Source organism: Anas platyrhynchos, chromosome 3 (assembly GCF_047663525.1).
Source record: "Anas platyrhynchos isolate ZD024472 breed Pekin duck chromosome 3, IASCAAS_PekinDuck_T2T, whole genome shotgun sequence".
In the NCBI taxonomy this organism is placed as follows: domain Eukaryota; kingdom Metazoa; phylum Chordata; class Aves; order Anseriformes; family Anatidae; genus Anas; species Anas platyrhynchos.
In genome coordinates, this window is record NC_092589.1 from 26574612 (window position 1) to 26602135 (window position 27524).

Below are 27524 nucleotides of genomic sequence, written 5' to 3' on the forward strand. Positions count from 1 at the left end.
AGACATAATGTATATATCCTGGTGTTCATCTGCCTTCAGTGTCACAAAGCCCTGGCTGGGCATCTGTCCTACAAGAAGGCTCACGTGTGTATTAGGACACAGCTGGTTACTGAACCCAGTCAGTCACAGAGAGGCACAGTCCGTGTGCCTAGACACTGCTGTGTTTGTTGACACTGAAGATTCAAGCCAACAGTGTACATTCCCAAGATTTTCAGGTTAAAAAAAAAAAAAAAAAAAGGCATAACTGCTATACCCTTATTTTCAGGATTTGAATCCTGAACCTTGAATACTTTATTAGATTCTGGACACTTGAACTTCAAGTGCCTCCAGATGGCTTGCCCTCTTTAGGTCACAATATAAGACTTCAGTGGGACAGAGCACTGTGGGACACTCACCTCCATAATTTGCTGCAAATTTAATGATAGAGGCCCTGTGAAAGCTGAGTCATGGTAGGGCAAGAGCCAGCTGGCTGGTTGGAAATGGCTGATGCTCATTATCTAATTCACATTAACTACTGCATCTTCACTGTGAAGAAGACCCACCTGGATAGAGAGGTACTGTAGCTAGCTTTCTCCTTGCCTAGCAAGAAGGATGTGAGAGGGAGAGGATTTGCTTCAGTCTTAGCAGTGTAAACCATGACAACAATATATTATGGATACTGTGAGGTACTTGAGAGATACTGATCTTGTTTTCCCCTTTTCCACTGAATGTCTCAGACCTTTTTCATCTTCCATGAATTGGTGGGAAAGCATATTTTGAGACTAGTATGGAATGTGGACAGAGAAAGAAACTGCACCTTATGTGCTTACGCATCCAGGCAAAAAGTGTCTGAGGGAACAGAGAATATGGAGTGAATGTTACATTCACTTTTCAAGGTGGGTGTAAGCTGCTTTCAGTGGTATAAGCACAAAGCCATCAAGAATCAGGTCTTAGAAATCTGAAGAGTGGAAACAATTGTTTGTAAAGTATCCACTTAGATAAAGGTGACTACACGTTGAAAGAGACTTCCTACCAGGAGTAACATGAGAGCCAACAATATCTTTAAAAATAGAAAGTATTTTTGAGATGTGACCATGATACATTCACTTAACTGTGTGTGACATGTTTTTATCTTAAGGGATTCTTTGATCCTAACCATGATACTGTGCATTCATTTCTTGTTAATCAGGGTCTGGCAAAGCATTGGTTGTCACTATTTCAGAGACCATTCTTCCCACTTGTGTTTGGTTAAAAGGTCTTAAATGCCATAACTTATTGTTCAACCACATCATACTCATGATGCCATACCTATAAATTACATTATTTATTGACTTTTTTCCCCTAATACTTTTGGTGTTTTTCTCTGCAGTATCTGAGGCATAGCAGCCTAATACATTGACGGAAAACATTTAAGATAGTGTTTTCTACAGGGTTCTTTTGGCAGCAGTTTTAAAAGTAAAAAAAATGGCTTCAGTTTCATGATAAAGGGCATTCAGGAGGAAGAACAGAAAGGAGAAATACGAGGGAACGGAACAGGAAAGCAGTCATTGCTCACATGAGGAAACAAAAAAATCAATTGGTGTGAGAGCTAGCACAAGCAGTAATTATTCTGAGAGCTACAGGATTTTTCATACAAGCTTGAATTGGAGAAGAATAAGATTTGAAACGGAAATGGTAAGTGAATTTTAAAGAATAGGATCCAAAGTTATATATTAAAAAATGCTAGTTTGGGCAGTTCATGTGTGCAGTTGTTTAGTTAGTTTGCTTAAAAATAACTGTTGTTAGTTAGTTTGTTTGTGTAAAAAAGACATAGTGACAGCTTGTGTCCTTTCTGTCATTACTCTGATTTGTGGGTTTATCTATTTTTTTTTTATAGCTATATCATATTTATGTATTTATTTTCATCTGTGTACAGTGGTCCAAAATAATGAGGATAAATATTTCATAATGCACAATACTGTGTCATCACACGTATATAATCCTGGATGTTGGCAAGAAACAAACTCTTTGGCAGCATGAAATACCCTGCTCTGGGCAGCTCCACAGCTAAATTGCAGGTTGTATATGAGCAGGGAGCCAGACAACAGAACCACGGCCATAAACCCAAAGACATGGTCTGTGATGGTGATTTGTATGATACACACTGGGCTTTAGCATCATGCGGTTTGCTAATACTGTTTGTTAGATAAAAAGATTCTGGGCAATTCTGCGAGATAACGCCAAAAGCATTTTTCAGCTAACCATGAGGGCTATAGACCTTCCATTTCTGTAAGCTGGGCTCTGTTTGTGAAAAGTACTCAAACCAATTTAGGGCCAGGGAGGCACAACTGGGATTTGAAAACATTTAAGCAAAGAAAGCACCAACTCTCTTTGAAGCCAAGTCCTTCTGTAAATTGCCCTGCATTTATCTTTGCTTTTTTCACCTATCAGCTCCTTCTGTGTATCTCATCATCTGCTGTGTTCAAAAGACCCTGCATCTATAAGTCATAGTCCTTTACAAGGTCTCCTTCCCCCTCTGAGAACTTGAGTCTACTGTGGCAGTAGTGCAAACAGCGGGTCTTATCATTTCCAGTCCCTGCTTGGAAAATCATATTGTTATACAGACAGTGTGCAGAACTACCAGTCCGCATCTAGAAACTCCAATGTAGGTTACTTAGAAAACAGAAGACGTTTTGTTATTTGGACCTCTGAGTGCTCAAGCAGTGAAAAAATGATTACTTAAAGTTTGAGACAGTGTACTAGTATGATCTGCATTTGATGAATATCCTGATGCATGTAGTTAATGCATACTTAGCTAAAGAAATTTAGCGGTTCTTTTGCTCAATTGCACTCATACCTTATGCATAATCCATTGTGCATAGCAAAATCTCCAGAGTAGAGGGACTAAAAAGTAGGCAAAGGACTTGGCCAACTAAATTTGAAAATCTTCTTCACATTCTTCATTTTTGTGAAACCACCGAGTATTGACGGATGTGAGATAGCTGAATAACTTATTAGAATCAGGTTATGAATCTGCTGAAGAGGAAATATTCAAGAAGAAATGCTGAGAATTTCCTTGTGAGGGAAGTAAGAACGCTTGTTCAGGTATGTTGCCAACATTTATTAAGTGGACCAAATACCTTCTAAACTGAGGTGTCTTGTTAACTTGTGTTCACTTCTGGAGTAGAGAACAGAAATCATACGTTAGATTTCACATCAGGCAATGGATTTATGGGGTAGTGAAGGCTGGCAAAATGCTATTTCAGTAGGCCAACAGAATAGAAGTTAAATAGCTGCAGGTTTTCAGTGCATGAGGTATAAACTTCAAGGCTACACTATATATGCATTCCTACTTTTTAATATGGTAACTTAAATTGGAAAGAGGAAACTAATTGTTCGTGGTCTTGATTTTAGCAGGATTCCACTGAGAAAATGTGATGCTGTAGACTGAAAATTAGACTGGTTTGACTTGCTAGAATCTGTCTTTTCAAATTATGTAGAGATGCGTCTGGGACTTGAGGAGTCTCACTAAGGCAAAAACCATTAAGAGTTCAGTGCTTCAAGCCACTGAATGGACTGGTTTTGCCTTCAGAATTTACTTATTAGTTTGCACTTTTCCCATATTGCACTCAACTCCCATGTGGAGCAGATGCTGGAGAAAATGGACAGGTTTGTGTAAATTCTTTATGTCCAACTAAACTGTTGATCTTGCTGAAAGATACAGATTAGTTTCTCATCATCAGGAAAGAGAAAGTATGCTGAATCTAATGATAAAAAGGTTAACTGGAAAATAAATTTGTCTTTAATTCATATTCAGTTTGGTCGTAATAGCTGCAGGTCTATCACCCAGAGTTGAGAACAGCTTCTCTGGAGTCGTAGATATTTTTCTAGAAACCACAGCTCAGATTATGTCATCAGCCCTGCATCAGGGCTCAGAAACCTCATTCATGATAACTCTTATGACGTTGAGGTTTGCTTAAGAGGAGAAGGCTTAAGAGGTTTTATCACCTCTCAGCTCAGCAGACTTTGGAGGTCTCAGTGATGTCAAGAGCTTCTCAATACAAAGGAGTTTTCCACCTTGAGTACATCTCTTCTTACTCCTGAAGGGCTCTGTTGAGATGTTTGAGATCTCATTTTGCACTGAAACCCATCTGCTTTGTGTGTTGGCTTCTTGTAAGAAAATGAATTGCCTTAGGTCGTCTTAAAATATGACTTTACAAGATGCCAGTTTTCCTTAGGGGGGAGGGAAAAAAAAAAACAACTGCTATCTATATTGGCTGTGTTTAGCTAATGCCTCTCCGCAGAACTCCTGTAACACTGTTTACTGCCAAACTGCCCAGTTTCAGCCCCAGGCTTGTGGGAGATTTGCTTAGCACTTGAACAGAGATATGAGCTATTTATTAGGTCAGCATAGTTTTTTATTGTGAAATGATAAAAGACACACTGTTAATAAATGCAAGTAAAAATATAAATACATTTAATGTAATATCCATAGCCAAAACACTGGCAGGATTCTCTTGACAATGGGGCATTTATGTTAGATTATATATTAAAGAAGGACAGTGGTAGTAGGGAAAGACTCCCAAGTGTTTCTCAGTATTGAGTGACTGTTTCTGCCTCCAGTCAGCTGCTGATGCCAGCCATCCACCCACCACTTACATCTTTCAGACAAGCACATTGTTCTTTTTTGCATGCTTGAGGTGCAAACTGCCTCATTATTTTCATTCTCATCATCCTTGATGTTCTTTTGTTGTTGTTGTTCTTTTTTTTTTTTTGTCATGGCTGCAAAACAGTCATCAGTGGCTAGTTATTGGCATGCTGTAGCTACTGACCACTAGTAAGTCCCAGTTTTGTCCATAGCCTTCTGATACCTCTTGACTTAGATTTAGATTTTGATCTGGGCTGAACCCAGTAAAGCTTTTCTTATTCCCAGAAACTTGAGTTGACAGTTGATTAGATGAATTACTGATAAGTGGAGATTCAGGTAGGCTTTCAGTTTCTGCAAATTCCTCTTTGTGCTGACTTCGGGAGAGATTTCCAACAACATTTTTTTGGTGGTTGCTCTCGTGATGAGTAGAGGGTGCATTCACTTTCTTAGTATGAGTCACGATTTTTCTGGGTTTCGTTAAAAACTTCAAAGACAAATTCTCTGTGCTTGTGTTGCAGTAGCAATATGTTTGAATAAGCCTTGCAGCCACTATCAGCTATGAGACAAATAGCTTCTGTCCAGTATGTGGATCAACAATGTTTGACAAAAATAAATTTGGAACACGAAATGTCCAGAAATTATTCTGCCCTTGAGCATTTCAGTTAGTTTGGCTTCTCTTAAGAATATCTTAATTCTCCATCCTTTGAGAAAAGCTATAAATTATTACATTTAGGAAAATATTTGTAGGTTTTGAATATTTCCTGGTCTTCAAGTTTTTCTCTGTAGACTGGTGTAGAACTGGGTTGTGTAGCAGTGACATCCCGCAAGCAGAATTGTCAGCTCCCACAAGAAAAATAGCAATAACATCAGAAAATGTGTAAATCGTTGTAAGTGACACCTGCATCCTCTGCTGGTGATACAGATTGCAAGTAGCCTGTCATCAAGAAGAGCAATTCTCCACTTTTTAGAGGTCAGGTGGTATCAAATCTGCGGTTTACTGAATAACCACTATAGGTTCCCTAAGCTGCCATATGGGATTTTTTTTTAGCAACATTTACATTCCTGGTACAAACAGGTAAAAAAAAAAAAAAAAAAGCATTTCTTTCTCTACAGAAATGCGTTTAACACTCCTGTACATCCAGCAGATGTAAAGGCCTCTGCTGGAACCATTCAACAACTAGTCAGAAACAGTGTCAGGAAAACCTCTCCTTAACAGAGGTAAGCTTATAGGGGTTTTAATCTTTGCTGCTTTGCATTGGGTGGCAAGAAGCTTTCTGTGGTAGTGTATATCCTGAATTCCCTGGGTTTGTCCAAGATGGCAGGGGACACTTTCAAGCATTTCTTGAGAGTCGTCCCAACAACACACATTGAAAAAAACCACCATATAAACTGGGGACTTTCAGCAAATTGATGATTTTTGACCATTAAGGTCTTTCACATCAAAGGTCTTTGCATCAAAGTTCTTTGCATTTCTAAAGAATAACGGTCATCGAGGAAATACTGTGTACTGTGCTATATAAACATTCATCCATGGAAAGACTTTTATACAAGACTCTGCTTATCTCTGGGCCTCCCTTGGGTACCAAATCCACAGAAATCTATCACGCGGTTCTAGATGGCTTCAAATTGCCTTAGATGTCATCACTGTTGGAGGCTTCTTCTGTCAAGTCTGAATTACTGGCTCTATCAATTGCAAGTGAAAAGGGATTTTTCATCTTCTCAACCAATTTTGCTAACAAGTGTGGCTTGACAGCTCCATTCAGGATGCTGATAGCTTTTATTCTGGGCTTCAGAATACAGTCCCCCAGGGAACACTCGGTGAACTACAGCAATTACAACTTCTAGCTTCGCTTTCTTCGCCTCTTAGTTTCAATCAGAGAGATTACTTGAAATAAGTCTTAGCCCATCATCGGGTGATATATTTGTTTCTAAGTTCCCATATCACTACTGTTGGCTCACTGGCACACGCACTGGGTTTCCTGGTGTCCGTGAGCCAGATTACATCTGTTCAGTGTTAAACAAATCGTGTGTAGGTGCCCAAGTCCTTGTAGGTTCTGGAAGCCCTACAGCTATGCTTACAGGATAATTTACCCTGTCTCTCAGGCAGGCTGTTTGGCTTAAATGCCATATTGAAGTGCCATTACCAAGCCCAGGTCCCAGTTTAGCTAATTAAGCATTAGTTCTTATGTCTCCTCTAAACTGCATTATGCTGAGTAGAAGTCTCTCTACGCTTACATAGGCTTTGTGTGCTGGAGTGTATATATAGTATTTCTCATTAAGATTACAGGATTTTTCTTTTATTCTTGTTGCTTGAATGTGGGCATACATGTTCAAGTGAGTACTTCTGAGTCGAAAATTTTCTGTCGTGGTGAAATATCATGAGTTGCTAAGTAATGTGTTTTGTTTGTATTTTTCCTTTCCCTTGAGAGTATTAGATGCTTTTGACTCCTGTTTTCCTTCCTGATGGCAAATGGATTCAGTAACAGCACTTGCACAAGAGGGAAGTTATTCAGATTTGTTAATAGCTGCTGCTTTCTCAGGCCAGCAGGTTACGTGGTGTCTTTAATTATTACTGCCTATGCCTGGCCAGAAATTTTAATTGCAGGTACAGACTAGTGGGGTTGATATTATGAGCTATTTGCCCACTGCAGGGTCCTGCATTCTCCTTTTGAGCACATTGTCCTAACCACAATGCACGGGGGGTAATATATTTGATGGACCTGAAATAAAATAATGTTCTCTCACAAGGGTGCTGCTTTTATTGTTATCTGGATATGACTATTCTGTACTTCCCGAGGACTCCTGAGGAACATGTCACTATCCAAATTAATAGCAGAGACTTTCCTATGAAGTGTAGCTGTTTCTCAGGTAAAAAGCATTACTTTCTCTCCTAGTGGTTCTACTAATGACGCTTGCTCTGGGATTTTCATACTATATTAAATCTCTCAAACCTGTCTTTTGATACCAGCTAATAACAGTTGTTTTTTTTTCTACTGTGACCTAACTCTGAATTGCTTTTTTCTGCTACCTTCACGGAAATCTGTGACATTGGGAACATTCCTAGAAGTCTGTTTTCAATTTTATTCCTTTTTCTTTTCCATTTGACACTCACTGAGGTAACTAGGCCTGGTCTTAAATTAAGCCACATTAGATGCAGTCTGAAAATGAAAGAGTTTTAATATATTGTGGTCCTGGTAGCATGTACTTGATCAGCAAGACATCAAAGGAATACAAATTTTGAATGTGAACGCCATACCGTGAAGCATAGAGGGGAAGTCAGTCCAGGGCGATCACATGGAGAGCTGCACAGTAGCTCTGAATGAGCCTGCTCCTGTCAGGAGCTCTGCAGTCACTTCAGTGCCAGGCTCAGCCTACGCGATCCCATCAAGGGGTGGAAATAATAATCAGCCTACTAACACAGTACTCCTTGGTCTCCATGTTGTCTGTGCAGAGGTGCCTGTTGCTTTTGTAGACATGCCATTGCATTTGGGTATACCCAGAGCAGTGCTCACCACTTTGCTCAGACATCCCCACTGAGAGCTTTCAAGGCAGTCCTTTGCAACCCACACAGCAAAGCGGAGTATAATGAGCAGTCTGTTACCATGCGTGGTGTCCCATATTAAGTTCACCAGAAACTGTCCTTTGCCTTTCCACGCAGTGTTCACAGAAAAGTACAGCATGCAGTCTACTAGTAAATTACTTGGAAGATGAACGGATGGCAGGTGAGAAGAATACAGAGTTAAAACATATTTTGAAGACTAAGCTGAAATTCATATGATTCATGTCATATCTCTTTAATCTTTAATTTCTGTTTGACTATATAGTCTCACAGTACTGTTCTCAAAAAGAGTGGTGTTGCTGCTATGTGATGGTGGTAGGGAACACAAGAATTCAGATCAAAGTATATCATGTCCTATCTGAAGGCACATATAACATCAAGTAGGTGTTCTCTTGGTGGTGTTCTCTTTTTCATTAAATCCCCTTTATGTAATTCTAGCAATGTGAAGAAATTATATATATATATTGCCCGGAGAGATAAAAAGTGATGAAGGGAACCAGTTTAAATGTAATTAAGACTTCCAGCGGAGAAGTGGTTCAAACTCTTCCAAGCAGAAGGCTTCACAGATAGATGCAGAGCACCAGTACCAGCTGATTAGATTCTCTCGTCCTAAAGATAAGTTGAGCTCAAGCTGTTTGCTCCAAGGAGGTGGCAGCAGCAGCAGAGAGGAAAAAAAAATGCTTCTATTTTCAAGCCTTCTACTCATGCAATCCGTGTAAGGAATTTGGAAGTTGGTGAGGCAGCTGCAGGGGTGTGAAGGAGACCACTGCTGCAGACCAACATGCCAAACTGCTCGGGCAAAGCTGTGAGAGGCAGTAGCAGAAAGAAGAGAGAAGTAGCTGCAGCAGGGAGGGGATGCTTGTGGGAAGCTGACAGGAAGAGGCTCAAGACTCATCAGTCCCAGGAAAAGTAGTTTGATACAACCCATTGAGATTTATGCTGAGATGACTTTACAGCACCCTGGCAGTTTCAAAACCTCCTTAAAATTGATGGAAATGTTGTTCATTGCTATACTTTGTCACCCTACCAGAGCACTTGGAAATGAACTCATTGTGACTCAAGATCAAGTACACTTCTTCATACCCCGAACTGGCAGCCAAATGGGTCGCGTGCAATCTGACGCTTTATAGGTTAATGTTTCTGTTCCCAGACACAAAAAGAGATTCCTTTCTTCTGAGGATAGCAGCACTGAATAACTGGCAAATGTTATTGTGCAACAAAGGAGAAAAATACTGTGCCCTTCTAAACCCCAAATCCTTTCTTTCATTCTGACAAAACTGTCTGTTGGTGCTGCTTTATGATAGCATGCTTGCTAAATTCTGGATGCTCCTTCCTGTGGGATTGTTGAATGGTTTTGGTTAATAATCACCTTTCTGGTCAATTTAAGCAAAGATGTGAACTGGTATGTGTATTATGAGACTTGTGCACGTGGTGATGCAGGATTTGCAATTATTTTCCATGTAAATTCTGGCTGTTAGACTGAATCAGCTGACTAGGGTGAGAGAGGAAAAAATGTTGGGGGCATCAGAAGGAGTGGGATTTGTTAGCAGTGTCTTGAAGCTGAAAACTTAGTGAGAAACCTTGCTATCCCCCCATTACCATTCCTTGTTACTTATTAACTGGAAATGCCAGTAAGGAGAAGATGTGTGCTGCTTGGAGGATGTCTTTCTTTTTAGTTCTTGGCTGACTGGTCTGAGGAACTTAAAGTTGGGCTCATGGTTAAAGAGGAGGTGTAGATTTTTGATTCCTTTACTCCCTCTCTCTGTTGGAGAGTAGAAGTCTTTATAATCAGCTCTTTCTCCTGGCCCAGATTTTTTGGGATATATACCCAGCCCTCCATTTTACTTTATTCCACACTAGTATATGCAGTACATGCATTTCCTACTTCCTTGGATATTCAGTATTTTAACTGATAAGTTTTCCAAAACTGCTAGCTGGAAATCCAGTCTGATGGGGAGCTAAAAAATTACCAGTAGACAAAATAACTCTTTATTTTACCTATTCATTTTGTCTTCTTATAGCTGAGATTCCAAAATACAATTGTATCAAATTTTTAAACTTTCCCCCAAACTAACTGGGCTTAGCAATGTTTTTTAAGGTTTTTCCAGTTCTCAATGGGACACATCTGCAGATGTGGTGGAAACGGAATAGCAGGTGTCTTGAGAATCTCCATGGAATGAGGAGAAATGACAGTGCTACGGACTTCCCCCAAAGTCTGAGCTTGATGAAACTGGTTTGATTCTTAGCACAAAAATTTCATTGTGTGTATTGCTGTGCTGGGATTGTTTTCAGCCGAAAGCACACGTATTGGTACTATATTGCAATACCCAGAGATCCATTGGTAATTCCCTCTTCTTTGTAACCAGCTAGTTGGTTGTTGTTTTCTTTTCATTTTGTTTTATGAAATCTGATGTTTCCACAGGTAGATCTCGCACTCCGCCCCCAGTTGTAAACAATACGTATTCCCCAGAAGATGTAATATACCCTGTTAATTCTACTTTCTAACCAGACAAGACAGTTTAGCACCTTTGCATCACTAAGACAATAAATACAGTTTTGAGGCTATGACAACAGTGATAGGTCAAGCCTTTCACATTATAGCAACCCAGGCTAATTCAAATTGGTGTATGTATATACAGCTGTTCTACCCAAGCTCAGTGCCAGAGGATTGTTCAGTCTGTCAACTGTGTAACCATGTTAGAGCTGAGCTGAGCCCTTCAGCAGATGCACGTTGATCTGCATCCAGCCTTGAGCACATGCCCTGAGGTTGTCTTGCCAGCACTCTCACTGCTGCTGTCTGCCCTGAGACTGCTGCTGCATCTCTGGTGTCTGTGACCCCACCTGCAAAAAGGATACAGGGTCATAATTCATCCTTCTTTGCAAAGGGGTAGAAATGTGCAGTCTCCTTTTAGAGGGAGGGAAACATACATATGCATAAATATATGCACATCTATACATATATTCTCTCTATATATATACATACATATTTACACACTAAGTATTTAGTACTTCAGCATTTATTTTGTATTAATATTGAAAATCATAACTATAGGGGTGTTTTTGTGTGTGTGTGTGTTTGCATTTCTGAAGCAACTATAAATCCTGTCTGATTTTGATCTCATATTTCTCAGGACACAAATCATCATCATCCATTCATCTTCTGCTTTCATGCACTATATGAAGAGGAATGTTCTGAGTTCCCAAACAGCTTCCATAAATTATTTAGAACTGAACATGTCAAGTTAGAAAAAATAAAAGCAAATGAACAGAGCATCTCTGCTGGTGATGTAGCTCCAAGAGTAAAAGCAGAAGGTTTGTGCTCCCTCTTCTGGCCGTGGCTGGGCAGTGACCGGTCAAAACATCCACAAGCCCAGGGTAGCGAAATCTTTGGAGTGACAATGTTGAGAGGGTCAAGAGACTTCTCATGCTTCACGAGGAAATTTATTTTTTTTTTTTTTTTTGTCAGCCTCTGGCCAAAGTTATAGGCAGGGAGAAGAAGGCAGCTTTTGTGCAAGAGTGCAATTCCATTTGGATTGATCTGCAAAAGGAACAGTCAATGTAGGGATATTTAGTTCAGCATATTAAGGAAGGCAAATATTAATGGAATTTCAGCAGTTGAACAGGAGTCCACAGAACACAAGCTCAAAGTATACGAAGGCATCAAATCTTTTACCTTACCACAAGTCTTCTTCCAATCAACCCTTCATAGGTGATTTTAACTCAGTTTCTAGAAACCTGTATTAAAAAAAATCTCCTGCTCTGTAAAATACATTGAAATGCTGATACATATAATATATACACACAGAACTGCCTTTCTCTTATTATTGGAAGTAATACATGCCTGTCTGTGAAAGAAGGAGGGGATCCAATAAGGTGCACATTTTCACAGTATAATTACAGTACAATTTTCACAGTATAATACAATTATATCTTTCTTTTTTTTCTAAATGTAGAGCTTTTCATAGGTCCTAAATTATAAAGTATTTTGGCTTTCTAATTAAGACTATTGTCCTAATGCTGTCCATTCAATGACTTTTTTATAGAAAGCTATAGAATGTCTATTATCTATTAAAATCAGGAAACTGGCTTTGTTGCCTTAGGAGTCCTTTCATTTCAAACATAGAAATGATAATTTTTCCAAAGGACATAAACTTTCAATCTTCTAAACTTCTTATTTATTTATTTTTGCCAATGATGGAAAACTGGAAACTAAATTTCCAACTGTTTTGCTTTTATCACAAATGTTCTTATATCTGAAGTTTTCTTAAAGCCTCAAATCTTGAAATCAGAGATTATGAGAATTTAGAGTTTCACTTTAAGGAATAATGTTTAGTTCTATTTCTTAATAGAAAAAACTTGAAAAGCATTACCCTTAAAGATTACCTTCCAAAATTGCTTTTTGAATTGTGTTTTTTGAATCTCTTGGTTCTTTAAAATAGCTATGGTATTTGATGAAGGAAGGGCTCAACTCACACTTCAACTACTTGAAGTCCTCTTAACTCTTAAGAAACTTAAGTTCACTCACTAGAGTGGAGAGGAGCCAAGAACTGCCAAGTGCTGCGTGCTCTCTCAGCTGCATGGGCTGGGAATGCTCCTGCCCCCCTTGCAGAGGTGGTGAGGGCCTTGGAGCCCTCAGTGGCATTACGGTCCAGGTGGTTAAATACTGGCACAGGTTTCCCAGAGGGATTGTGGAGCCTTCATCAATGGACATATTCAAAACCCAACTGGATGTGGTCCTGGGCAGCCATCTCTAGCTGACCCTGCTTAAGCAGGAATTGGATTAGACATCCAGAAGTCCCATCCCACCTCAGACCATCAGTCTTTAATGAAAGTGGTTTTTCACAACCTGAAATTAGTGACTTAACTCAAGTCCTCCTGACTGGAGGTGGCATCCACAGACTACCACTGGAGTGAGGAGATTACATAGACCACGAACTGCTGAGGCACAGCAGGTCGGTTCTTAGCAGTGTCCAGCAAGGTTGTTCATGCACCTGGGGACAGCCAAGGTATGGCTGGTGTTGGTAGTGCTCGTGATCCTGCATAATGCTGCCATCTGCTGGGACAGTAACTCCATGACTCCTCCTGCCTCAAGCTGCTAGCAGCCTCCTGCTCTCTCTGTTTTTTGTCACCCTCACTAAATCGCAGCATATCACAGTTAGCAAGATTAGCCACGTCAGTGAGGATGCTAATGGGCCACTGCAGGTGCTCCAGTGTGCGTACTGTTGTGGTAGGTCAGGGGAGGTGCTTAGGAGTTGAGTAAAATAAGAGTTTTAGAAACCACTGCCTCGTGTTGTCTGCGGTTTCCCAGGACAACATTCATATGACTTGGCAGCCTAGAAACTGCTTGGTTACCTGAACCCTTTAATACTCTGTAATCATAGGTTAGTATCAAGTGTTGTTGTATCCTACTACAAGGAGTGAAACAGAGCCCCATGTCCTGCTAAGCTCCTGGGAATAGAACCAACTTCCCAGGGCTGCATAGTGCCTCGTAGATGCATCTCCTACCCATTGGCTGCAGTTCAGGTGCACCAGTGGCCCCTGGGCTGTCTGTGGAAACCAAAAGTATTCAGGAGTTCCTTGAGCTGTGGTTATTAAAATTCTTTTAAAATGCATCTAAATATAAATTATGTAAATTCATTAATAAGTAGGTGTGCTGCTTTCTGGGTTCAAGAAGGGTATCTAGTTCCTTGTGATTCTGACAAAATGACCACAATATGTTTGCCTTCCATTGGAATTCTTTCACTGGTGCTGCAAGTTTCAGGATAATTTTCAGGGTTTTTAGATAAATATTTCTTATGCTTTCTCCTCCGGGATGCCCTGGTATTCTACAAATTTTCTGTTGTAGAATAAAAGTGACTGATTTCAGTATTGCACTGCCTAACAGACTCCTTTTCTCATCAAAGTTTCTGCAGTTAGAAATGTGTTATTTATAAATTCCCAAGATCCTCTGTGTTGAGAGAGATTAAGTCTGGCTCTATACTTGTATATCTTGTATATATAGATCTTTGTGGCCTCTTGTGACCATTTTAGCATAATTCACTTGGCTATGTTTTGCAACGTAATTTTCTTGAAATTTTCAAAATCCAGCAGGTTCATCTATACCCTGTTTCCCGTTTTATCCTGAATCACTCTGATCACCAGGTACTGCTGCAGTCTGAGATGCTTCCCAGCTCTAGAAGAGCCTAGCCTCTGAATTGTGTTCCCTGGGAGTCCAAGAAGCCCCATGTAAGAAAGTTAATGCTAAAGCATGTGAGGAACAGCTTGTGTGATATCCCAGGAGAAGGCTCAGTTGTTAAAGAACTCCTGCAGTGGATCAGTTTCTAGGGAGAGTTTCCAGTTGAGAGGTTGTTAGGATTAGAAATTTATCCCAACACAAGATGGCACTGCATGAATGAATTTTCTGCTGTTTAACTCATTTTTTGAGTTAATGCTCTTTGCGGTGCTCTTAATAGGTCACAGAGTGTTTTTGCATTCACATTTATGTTTTAAGGAATTTGTATAATGGGCACATTTACTGTAAAATGAACAGAAGCAACCATAAATTATGTGGTTTAGCTGATAACAGGCTCTATTTTAGTCTGAAAAATCTGAACAAACACAATGCAAATATTAACTCCTTCTCCACCATGAGAGCTCTCTTTCCTTTATGTTTAGAAAAATTTGAAAATGTAGAGACTGTGGAGCATCTAGGGTTTGACTACCTTGCAGACTTGCTAAGATGGGCTAGTTTTGCTGTTCTTTTCCATCTATCTTCTGTTTTGGTTTGCCCTACACATAAAATGAAAGACCATAGGGTCAGGGGCATTATTTTCATATTATTTCTTGTACTGCCTCACCAGGCTATCCAGTATTGTGATAGGACTTCTAGCATTTATTAAAAGACAAACTTATTTTGTTGCCAGCTCAGGTCTGGTGATTTCAAATCTCTTTTGGTTGCAAATGTGGAACAAGATGTTCTGCAGCTGATTTTCTGAAGAGCTTCATTCTTTCATTGCTATGTCATGTGATACTTAGGAAAACACTTGCATCTGGTCACCTTTTTCCTTGTTGGATGGCATAAAATGTACCATGTACACGTGGGATTTGTTTTATTTTTTGATTATTTTTTTCTCACGGTTTTCATTAATACTGCTCTGATTGTTAGCAGTTGAAATCCTGTCAGCCACAAGCACCCAGAAGTCATGAATTGCCCTTCACATTCAGGGTGTTACCTTACTGATGCAAGGTCGTTATTTGTTCTAACAGTCCAGAGCCTAGATGTTGTCACTGTGGGTTTTGAGCCTGGTTTATAAGGATACACAGGTTTTGCTTAGATGGTAGTTTTGAGCATTTTTTTCAGTATAATAGTCTAGAAACATTTTTGTAGCAAAATCTTAAATGCTTACATGATCAGTTGATCTAAGAGCCAAAATTTGAGCAGAGGAAAATGCATGATAAAATAATGACCACTTGCTACACTGCCTGCCAATCGTGGTATCATTGCGCTGATATGAGCCCAGTGGCTAAGAGCAACATCCCTTGTCATGTGTTGCCAATACCTGCCAGGGAATAACACATTCCTGTTAGTACTGAGTAAGATCAGAGTTTAGCTACAGCTATGAACCTAAGTCGAGGCTTTTCCTTTACTTTTAGTCAGTGGTTCCAAAATAAGTCAATGAGTATGTGTCAGATAATCTTACCAGTCAATGTTTATATGGTGTTCAAATACAAGCTTGCAAGTAACGATGTATGGTACTCCGCAAGAAAATATGAGTGCTGACAAAAGTCCATTGATCCAAAAGCCTTGTTTTAATCTGGTCTTCACTGCTGGCTTTTAAAACATCTCATTTGAACAATGTTTCACAATTTGAAAAGAGACACATCTTATAATGAGCTGCTGAGTCCCCCCAGCACCATCCAAGTGCACTGCTTAACCAAGCCTCCGTCAGAGCCGTCTGTAGAGGAAACCTCTGAGACCCTCGAAGCCATTTCTCGGCTATAGCTAATCCTGCAGCTAAAGATCATTAAGTGTCTACATGGCTCTCTTAGGGCCATGTGCGAAGCCACCAGCATGCTGAGAACATCCTGCAGCTGGAAAGCAGCAGTGTTCTTGAGCCCTGGGAAGACGTATCCTCACACTAGAAATTTCCCTGACTCTGGTTGACAGAGAAAACCAACTTTATTGATGTGTTCACGTTACTCTGGAAGAGAGGAGATAACTAGACTTGCTTGTATTTCTTCTGGTATGTGGAAGAAAGCTGTCTTTCCTTTTGAAGCTATTTCTTGTTGTAAACTAACTATTAAGCCAGCCAGAGAAAAGGACTCCGATTTTCCAGAGTTTTGGACACTTTGTTCAGCAGCAGGGTCAAAGCCCACTTCCAGTAAGCACTTCATTATTTGTGTCAAGTAGAGAAACTGAGAGATGTTTGTCCTTGGACTCAGATGGGCTAGGGAGATCTGAATATGGATAGCTGCTTTGGAGCTAGGCCTTAAATGTGATAGTCCATACATGTATCTCAGACAAATTTTCTGATCCTTTAAGAAATTCACATCCGTATCCTTTCCTACATCTTTTGGTGGGTCCTGCATCTTCTATGGGAACCCACAAAATTCAGGCTTATTGGCAAGGCTTGAAGAAAAATCACAGAATCACAGAATTTCTAGGTTGGAAGAGACCTCAAGATCATCGAGTCCAACCTCTGACCTAACGCTAACAGTCCCCACTAAACCATATCCCTAAGCTCTATCCTGCTTTGGATCTCTGAGCAGCTAATTTGTTCTCAGCTGACACCAGTAATGATTACACTCTGCCTCAGGACACTTGAAGAAAACTGATGGCAGCTCAAGATTCAGTGACAGTGAAGAATCTGTTTTGAAAGTGGTGGTGGTGCCAGACTGACATGTAAGCACATTTGCTGCTGTCTTTATTTTCATGATCTGGGCCTCAGTGCCTGGGAAATCATTCGTCCAGCAGATGTCAGCTCAGTGACACATGCTGGGAAGGCTTGGAAGAACACTATAAGGAGGATACAGGTTTGGGAGTGATTCATCTGAATAGTCGCAGGCTTTTTTCCTAACTACTTTGAAATGTGACAGCAGTAGAGCTAAACACAGACTGTATTCCTTAGTTTGTTAAATTTTACTATTTCCAATATTTCATATGTAAAAATGAAGCCTGGAGAAATTTATGCATATTTATTAAAATGTTTACATAGGAAAGCCCCAGTGACATGAATCATCTTATAAAGAGTTGAGACCATTTTGAACAGTATTGTATTGAGAATTGAATACAGATATGTACTTACGAAATTGTTTTTCTTACCAAGTAGATCAGGGTTGCATTCCAATTGTTTGCTCTTTACACTGTCGGCAAGTGCTTAATTTTCCTATTGGTCATAACAACCATCAAGTTAAATTAACGTGTCCTATATGCTAATTGCAGCAGTAATGAGTTTTAGAGATAATGGGTTCACTTCACGCTTTCATACCTTCTAAAGCAGCTAAGCATTTCGTGTCATCCATTTCAATCTGCAGCATTTTTGCTTTACAAGGAGACACCTGGCTATTAAGTAATAAAACTTGAAAGATTATATTGGTTAGTTTAATTTACAGTGCTTTTAAAAATTATAGGTAAAATGCTGGCAGTCAGAACATCGCAAAAATGAGAGTGCCTGGAAAAAAATAGCACATATTGTTAGTACAAAAGTGTGAACTCAATTTTTTCCTGGTTTGGGCTATCAAGTATCCTAGGGGATGGGCAACAGGAGAAGATATTGCTGTGGTTTGATGAATCACTGTTAATCAACTTAGCCGCAATAAGTGTCCATGTGCACAACTGCATAGTAAAGCAGATTCACTGGAGTCTAAGCTAATGCGTTTTGTCTCCCAGTTGGTGTGGGCAGTGACTGCACACAAGGCCAGGAAAGGTGACTGGGCTGGCGGGGAGGCACGACACCTCCCCTGGGCACAACAGCACGACTGGCAGTCTCAGGTAACCCTTACCGTTGAGTGATACCCAAGCCTTGTTGTATTTGTGATTACACTGGAGTGATTCTTATCTGGAGCATTCGTTATTAGTAACAGAAAACCACAGTAAGGAAAATCAGGAGTATATGAAGATTTCTTATGATGATTGAGAGGATCTCAGCTTCTTGAATACAGGTACAGAACAATAGCACAGATAGCATCAATAGTATGAATGCATGTCACAGGAGGACTTTTTGAAATAAACATTTACAGTTGTCAATTGAAAGCTTTGTGAATGCTCTTATTAAATAGCTGAGGGAGAAGGATTTTGTTTGTTCATTATATAGATCATACTCTGGATCAGGTTTAATTTTTATAGGTTGAGTAAAGTCCACTGATGCCTCTGTTTATTTACAGTAGATGCTGTCAGGTCTTATCTGAAATGCTCAATGATATAAATGTTTTTTTGTGTTAGTCTACTCGTGTGAATGCAAAATGATCAAATATCAGCCCAAATCTCATTTCTGAATGACAGACTTCCTCTGCTTTGTTCATGCCAAATTAAAAAGACATTTTAAAACAGGAAGGTTTGAACTCATTTGGAAGAAGTAGATGCCCAGCCTGGAAACAATAATTTCAATTCAGCTGTGCTGGTTATCTGTTCATGGCATGCTATTTCAGAAGATGAAAACTGCAGTTTAAGTTAGGAAATGCTCAGTGTTTCAAGAAATAAGCCAGTCAATTTTTGATGAGAGGAGACAAAGCCTCTCTCATAGTTGGGAACCTCTACAGTTATCTGTCAGGAACCTGGTGAGGCTGCCTTCTGAAGGGTGATGCAGTGCTGCCATACAGCGCCTGGGCTTCGGGGCAAGGTGCCGACCCAAATATCAGCCACTAGAGACTCCTCCTGACCAAAGGACTTGGAATTGGACCCATTATCTGTCTTTTCCCAAGTCTTCCACTAAAGCTGAACAGACACCTCTCTGGTGTGTTTAACCAGAACATTTGACTCCTTTCAGGATCTAGATGTCAATAACTATGTTGAACTACAGCATCTCCTTAAAACCCTATGTTTCAAGGCTGCTGCTTCCCTCTCTGTTTAAAGAAACTTAACTTCTTTAAACTTGGACTTCTCTGTATTCTGGCAGAGATACACCGCACAGGTGAGCCTCCTGCCCCCTTCCTCAGGGTATTCGTGTTGTGGGGCATGGTGTGCTTCTTATAATGCTTCATATTACTTGGGGCACACTGCAGCTGAGAAAGAATGAAGGGAAATCAGGGGGAAAAAAGTGTAAAAATTCAAAATAAATTACTAAAATTAGGCCTTTCTTAAAACATGTGAATCTTTGTCCAAAAAGACTAAGTAGTTCACATCCAAGTAACAGGGTCACTGTTTGCTTCAGATTTTTCTCTTAGAAAGTACTTCTTTCCATGAGAATAGATGTAAAGAGACCTATCTTCAAATTATTAAGTAACCAATCTAAGAACCCCTATTTCTCATATAATGAACAGGAAATTTTACAATTTGATATATGCAAAGAGACTATTGCAACTTTTCAATACTTAAAGGGGGCTTATAAAAAAGACGGAGAACAACTTTTTGCTCAATCAGATAATGACAGGACAAGGGGAAATAACAAGAGGGGAGATTTAGATTAGCTATTAGGAAGAAATTCTTCCCTGAGAGGGTGGTGAGGCACTGGCACAGGCTGCCCAGAGAAGCTGTGGATGCCCCATCTCTGAAGGTGTTCAAGGTCAGGTTGGATAAGGCCCTGAGCAACCTGGACTGGTGAGTGGCATCCCTGCCCATGGCAGGGGGGTTGGAACTAGACGATCTTTAAAGTCCTTACCAACCCGAGCCTATGATTCTATGATGATGACTACTAAAAAATGAGAGGAAGATAATCCCTGGCTCACAAAGCTATTAGGCTGCAAATTGCTGGAAGGCAGGAGGATATGCAAGAGATATTGTTGTATACTCACCCTCTCCTTTATCCCTTCCTGGAGTACATGCCCAGAAAATGCATGCACATGGACACACACATACTCACAATATACGTTAAACCATTTCTTTCATTGTCTCGATTCTGTTATTCATGTGTTGATATGTTTCTCTCTTTGCTCTCCCTCTCCCTGAATATACCGATATCCATTCTCCCTGCAACCTTTCCTTATGGCTTCTCCTTCATAACACTTTCTGTAGCTGGGACCAGGCGCTCTGATGTGAGCACATGTGATGTTCATATGCAGTTCATAGTAGCCCCTACCTCTGCGAATTCAAAATTAAACAAATGTGATTCCTACTTTAGATAGCTAAATTATCTCAAAATTTGCTCAAGAGACTTTATTTCAGTTACTATAAGGAAAAATAATCATTTTGCAGTAATAAGATTCTGGTTGTGGTTTCTAATTAGCACAGTGCCTATGGTGAGTGGTATGCTGTGATGCTGTTTTACTCTTCCAACATGACACAGAAGGTCCTAATGCTTGGTGCTTCTCAATATTAAGAAAAGGCTGTGGGTTGTTTTTCATATTGAAAGAATTGTTTTCACTGAAATGACACAAAGGGTCACAATCTGCTAATGTATTCCCATCAGTTATTGAACTTCTTATTAATGAAGTCTGTGGGCTTTTATAACCTTACAGTAAAGAAAAGGGACTGAGCAATCAAGATATTTCTGAAAATTCTGATAGGAGATTATCTTCCAGGAAGATAATACAGGGCTATTTTGTGAGCAACTTGATACGAGTAGCCACTGACAATCCTTAAAACCTGATTGCTATCACTCAGAGCTCTTCTGATTATTATCAACAACACTGTTAACTTCTGAGAATGTTGGTGTAACTTTTGCCCTTTTCAAAGGGAAAAAAAAAAAAAACAAAAAAAAACCACAGATGTGAATTTACAGAGGGGGGAAGAGGAGAGTCCTCTAAAGTCCCACTCTATTAACATCACTTGCATACTGTGCACGCACTGGGACCCAGGAGATGGAGGTATCCTTGTGGCCACACAGACCATTTTTTTCAAGTGTCCTACCCTGAAGTTTCAGAGCATATTGTCCATCTTTGTCTAGTTGCCAGATGTCTGACAATGGCTAACCCAGCTGGTGCAGCTCACAGATGTGATCAGGCAACCTGAGAAGAGAGACCGTGCAAAGTTGACTCTCTTGGCATTCCTTACTTGGCTCTCCATTTACCTGCAAGTTAATCTCAGCTTTGGCAAATGAAGGAGGTGATTCAGGGGTCCTGAGCTCATACTTTTTTAAGCAAGTCACTACCCGAGTCTTTGAAAGTTTTGCAACAATACGAGCTATTTGTATTTTTTTTAACTGCACCAATCTCAAAAAGTGAGACCAGCTCTAAAGCACTACAGTTTGCAGCCATCATACCATTCTTCTGCTGTGTTGAAATCAAACATTTCAAATCTTGTAGGCTACAGCTGGAATCTTAAAACCACTTCAGTCATCTCAATTCAATACAGTCTTTTTCTCAAAAAATCAGGAAAAGAGCAGCATAATTCCAGCCAGGAACTTGTTACAGCCAACACTGCTGAAAATAAGGTCATTTATTTAGGAGTGGTAGCATAGAATAGTGACTCTAACTTACCTTATTATATATGAGGTTCAGTATATATTTATTATATATGAGGTATATATTCATTATATATGAGGTTTGGGTCTTGTGTTGCCTGTCAGTGCAGCTCCATAGTGCTTTAGCACAGTTGAAGTACACCATCACAATGTAAAACAAGGTCAGTTCTTGAATGAACTTAGCAAATTCCTATTGGTCTTTAAGAGGAGAACAGAGTGGAGTGAATGAGCCAGAGCTGTGTTTTTATCTCTGCGAGAGCAGAGCAAGATATATTATCTGGAGGAATCTCATTACATAAGCTGAAACTATCTAGCAAGATGGGAGTATTCAGACCTCACTTCTATAGCAATAACCATTAGCCCATTTTTGCTGAGATGTCTACTAAATCTGTACATCTTGAATTCACAATCACTTTGAGAAGGCTTTGAGTCATAGAAAGTAATTGAAGCTTCTGTGTTTGGGTACTCTCTAGGCATTTACAGCAAATTTATGTCACCTGTAAAGATGAAAATATAAAAATTGCTCGCATCTGAAGAGCTATAATAATATTACAGTTGATCTGGTTTTGAAGCAGTCAGACAGTCTTCAGCAGTCTTCAAGCTCAGAAAAGTTAGGAGAATCATCTCTTATTTCTTTCATGCATTCACTCACCTCTCAGGAACGTGAGGGTCAATTTTTTGCAAAAGAAAAGAATTGTGCTCTCACTCAGTGCATTGCATGCCTTAGGACATTGCAGATCTCTTCCTTCTTCTAAGGCCTTATAAACATAGTTTTGTGCCTTACTAATCCTTTTCTGGTAGAAAGTAGCCTTTGACTTTACTTTGCTGCTTTGTCAATGTCAGCAGTTACGGCCTCCTCAACTTTATTCTCAACAGTTGGAAGAACATACAAGGTACAGGTGGTGATAGAGTTATGAAGCCAACTTCAGTAGCAAGTGTCACATTGCGTATATCTTATGAGCAAAAACAGAAATGTGGTTTTAAACAAACTCAGTTTATGAAGGAAAAATACTTCTATTTGCCTTAATAGTAAAGGGACAACTAAAATACGTATACCAGATAGGTGTCTATCATGCTTAGCTAATAAAACCAACAAACTACAACAACATCCCATCACAGAAAGAACAGCCACAGCTGGATGAGCAAGGATGAAACATTCAAAATTTATTAGGCAAAATGCTATTCAAAGTATCTATTTTAGTTTAATACCTGTAATGAACAGCTCTTCATGAAGATCTAATATCCATTGGCTCATGCTGGGAATGCCTTATTTTACTAGTTGCCCCCAAAGGAAGTCCTTGTGGGTGGATACAATTAGGAACTTTTTCATTTTCTTGATATTGATCCCCCTAATATAGTGGCTTACATGCAAGAAACTTTAATTATTGAGTTAGATTTTGTGAACGTGGAGTATTTGGGCATCTGTGTATTATAGGATTCTGCTGTAACCATCCAACTCTTCATTTTTGCCTCCAAGACACTGACATCCTATTCTCATTTTCAAATATGTATGGTTTTTCACCTTTCACACAGACATAACCTACACATTGTTGTATTTGTATACAAGTCATCTGGGATCATATAATGGAATAGGAGCATGTATGTGGCTCTGAGTATTGCATCTTGGTTGGCAAGAAGGAGTAGTTCTTGAAATGTACTTGTCATATAAATCTATTCAGGTTTTCCTTAGTACACAGTTTGCAATACTATGATGTCTTTACTGTTGCTGACATAAAGCTATTACATTTAGCAACTGAAGATTTGTTTTGAGGAATTGACCTCTGTTAGGTTACTGAGAGGATAAAATAGTAGGGAAAAGAGAGAGGCCAAAACTCCTCAGCTTTAGTAGCTAGAGTGGCACATATTTAGTGGGGACTGTTGGCGTTAGGTCAGAGGTTGGACTCGATGATCTTGAGGTCTCTTCCAACCTAGAAATTCTGTGATTCTGTGATTCTGTGATATGCTATTGGTTGATCATTTTAAAGTGCAGGAGCCTGTTGGCACTTGTTCCGGTACATTTGTTTTAATCTTCAGAATATCGAGTTGAGAGGAGGTGTGCCAGAATAAAGGAATGTGAATTAGAAACTCTTACGAAGCCTCTTAAAGAGTTTTACAAGATATACTGGAATTTTTCTCTTCTAGAATTCTCTTCTCGAGTTTCTTGGATTTGTTTTCTCTTGTTTCACAATCTTTCTTAGAAGCTATTTTGTTAATTAGGTGAAATGTTGACATTTTTAGCGTTGTACTGTAGTTCAGCATAGCTGATCAGCATAAGATCTAAGAGAAACGGGAATACATGGGAAGTGTAAGCTCTTGTGACTTATGTGACATATTGCAACAATGCTATGAGAAACCTTTTCAGAACATGGACTAGCTGGGGTATAGCAGGTATCTGGACAGCAATCTAGTAATCCATTATCATTTTAATAGCAGCCAATTCGTTGAAAATATCTGATACAATCATTCTTGTTGTGAAATCAAAACATTTTGTGAAACGTGCAAAATATCTTGAGTGAAAGGATTGTTTTCCTAATAGGAAAGTGTTTCGTTTGATTTTAACTTCTAAGTTTATTATATTTTTTACTGCAGTCATGATGTTTTATTCTTTCATGATGGGACTGTTACATCCAAAGTTGGTATCATTTAATTACTTTCCAATGTCAGCTGAAAATTCTTGTTTCGCAGTTTTTTTGTTGTTTGAGTAGTGTCTGCTCCTTCGTTCATTCAGACTCGTATTTCTTGACCTCTTTTTGGTGCCTACAGTTCCAAAATGAAGTCACCTCATTACTTTGACAGTGACAATTTAAATGTAGGTCTGAATTCCAGACTCAGAAACTTTTCATATCAAGCCTTTTTTCAGGTTGACAGCAATGCACAGATTTTTTTTCCTTACTTAAATCTTTAATACAAAATAAATCATATATAAAGGCTAAGAATATTTTGGGATCTTAATGGACGTATTTATAGGCCGAAAGACAGAGATTTCTCTTTAAGGCTATCCCACTTTCATAAAATGCTAATTACATCAGATAAGATCCAGCCTACCTACCTAGCTTGCATCTAAGTATCAAAATTCTGCATCTGACTGTCAAGCTCACATCTGAATTTTAGATGTCCAGTGAAGAAAGTCTTCTGTAACAAGCACCTGTATCCCCTGCCAAATGAATGGAAACCTCTAAAGTGCTACAGAGAGGGATGCTGTCTGTCTGAGTTCAAGCATCTAAATGGGTCTTTAGTTGAATAGAAAAGGTGAATTTTTCTTTCATAAATCACTAGGTATTTTCTCACCAGGTGAGAAAATGAAACGAACAAATAAAAATCTGCTTATGCAACAGTGACACCACCAGCATGTGTAGAAGGGAAGGTAGGATGTGATCTGTGTGAATTCCATCCTCAAGCATTTACATGGGCATTTATCCTGTGCCATTATTGGTGTAGACAGTTCAAAAATGGTTATTTGTGAAAACTTGTTTTAGCTGGAAACAAAAAACCAATATAGTTTCTTCTTAGAAAACACATTTACCTCACTGTAAAGGGCAGCTACCTTTTTATTATTATAATTTATAGCAAATTAATTACGACTTTTATGTCAGTTCAGCCTTTCAGTAGGTAAAGGGGGCCTACAGTAAGGATGGAGAGTGTTGCAATAGGGTAAAGGGTATCAGTTGTAAATTAAAAGAGGGTAGGTTTAGGAAAAAATTCTTTGCATGAGGGTGGTGAGGCCCTGGCACAGGCTGCCCAGAGGAGTTGTGGATGCCCCATTCCTGGAGGTGCTCAAGGCCAGGCTGGATGGGACTTTGTGCAACTGGTCTGGTGGGAGGTGTCCCTGCCCCTGGCAGAGGGTTGGAACCAGGTGGTCTTTAAGGTCCATGCCAACCCAAACCATTCTGTGATCCTATGATGCTATGACTTCGTACTGCTTTTACTGTTACTACTTTGGAGATGAGCAGAGAAGTTCGTCCATTTTCCCATTTCATATTGTTTTCAGATAAAAAGCAATTAACTTTTAATCCACTTGCAAGGTAAAATCCAGAATGTTATTTGTTTAATTCTGTAATTGTTCATTTCTTTTGTTTGAAATTTTCAGTGTGTTTTTTTTTCTTTGTTTTTAACGAGTTAAGTATGATTATGCAACAAGAATTTTAACTCCATGGAAATGTACAACAGATCGATAGCAAGTCAGCTTCAGTGATGCATATGAAGCCTAGAAGTAAAGCTATTGATTTGAAACATTTATTGGGAAAAAAGGCTAAGAAGATATGGGGATATTTGTAAATTATGGATGTTTCACATAGCTAAATATTGACAGTAAGCTTAACGTTTCCTCTTTTATATCTTTCATAACACACTGTAGGATTTAAATAACCCAAATCTTTTCTAAACAGAAAATTCATGGGTATACTGTTCTTTGAGATGAATGTCAATTCAAGTGCAAAAAGCAGCAACAGTTGAAGAGGATTATGAATTCATATTTAAACTATTACCATTCTCTAATAGTGTTGTTTCTGGAATAACATTTAGCAGCTATATCAACTGTACTGAAGCAGAGGGCTATTTGTCTACAAGATGCTTAAAAAAGGAATGTTGATGACAAATACGATTAGAATAGCCAGTGTGGTAAGAGTCCTTGCTGCCTGAGGAAAGTGTGTGTGTATTTATGTAAGATTAATCAAATTGTGATATTTTCCCACTTAATAGGCTTAGAAACAATTCTTTTAATCTAATAAGCTTCTTTCTATCTCTAGGTACTGTTGAATATCTTGCCCTTTAATAATTAGTGTTTTAAAAGAATCTTTAGTTCCTGGATTAGTCAAGAAACATTTGGAAATGTAGTTCTTCATATTTTTGATTGATTTTTCTAAAAATATTATGAAAAGCTTTTGTGTGCTTGATCCATCTAACACATTGAGCTGACTTCTGAAAGCTGGATTTTAAATCAGGCATTTAAAGTTAGCGAGAGACATCTGTTATTGAAAGAGTTTTGTGGGCCTAAGTCTCATTAATTTCCATTAATTTCAGTGGCAAATGGACATGTTAGCTTCTGAAGTACCTACTAAATACATAGTAGTGCTTTCAGGCTTCTGACTTTTAAATATCTGGTCTTTGAGGTACTTTGCATTTAATTAACTAACTTTTGCAGTTTCTCATTTGAATTTAGCCATTCTAATTTATATTTTATTTATATATATTTTTTAGCAGAATTGGCATTAGGGTTGCAATTGACTTGATCATACAGCATTTCCCAAAGGGAAGGTGAAATACTAAGACACCAGTACTAAGATACTCTGCATATCCTTCCCAGTCCTTTACGATGCAGTGCAGACTGCTGTTCAGCAAGGAGGCTGTGCCCCAAACAGCAGGCTTTCAGGTGTGAGGAGGCTGCAGGAGCACATGTAGGTAATGCAAAGTGAGTGGTCCTTGGGAGGTGATCTGCACCTGTCTGCAAGGGTGATCAGGGCTCATGGTCTAGAAGCCCTGAGTGAGGGGTAAAGGCAACAGCCTAGTGGTAAAGAAAATAGGGAAAAAGGATGAAATAGATTTTCCTTCTAAAAACTATTTATATTCTATACAGAGCACATGCTAGTATGCCCTAACCCAGTGCCTACTGTGCAGAGGCATTTTAAATAGCCATCTCTCTCATTTTCACTGCAGCTCCAGAGCATCCCTGCTTACACTGTGACATATTCACGTGCTGGGAAGTGAAACATATTTCTGTTTTCTAATGTGAAACTGAATTCTATTCAGTGACTCATTTGTGTTGTACTATCCTCAAAACTATGAGTACCAATTTGGAAGTTGTCTAATGGTGGCTTGGTAGACCTTT

General features: G+C 39.2%; 1 protein-coding gene across 5 annotated transcripts in view; it reads left to right on the forward strand.

Moving 5' to 3' along the window:
* Window positions 1–27524, forward strand: part of SLC35F3 (solute carrier family 35 member F3) — a 159073-nt gene that overhangs the window by 52921 nt on the left and 78628 nt on the right. The window contains exon 1 of one of the 5 annotated variants that reach the window (XM_038177304.2): window positions 1560–1653. The exons of the other annotated variants lie outside the window; for them this stretch is intronic. The gene's annotated coding sequence lies outside the window, so the exon portion shown is untranslated. Of the gene's footprint in view, window positions 1–1559; window positions 1654–27524 lie in introns of those variants that run through there. 5 annotated transcript variants of the gene reach the window in all.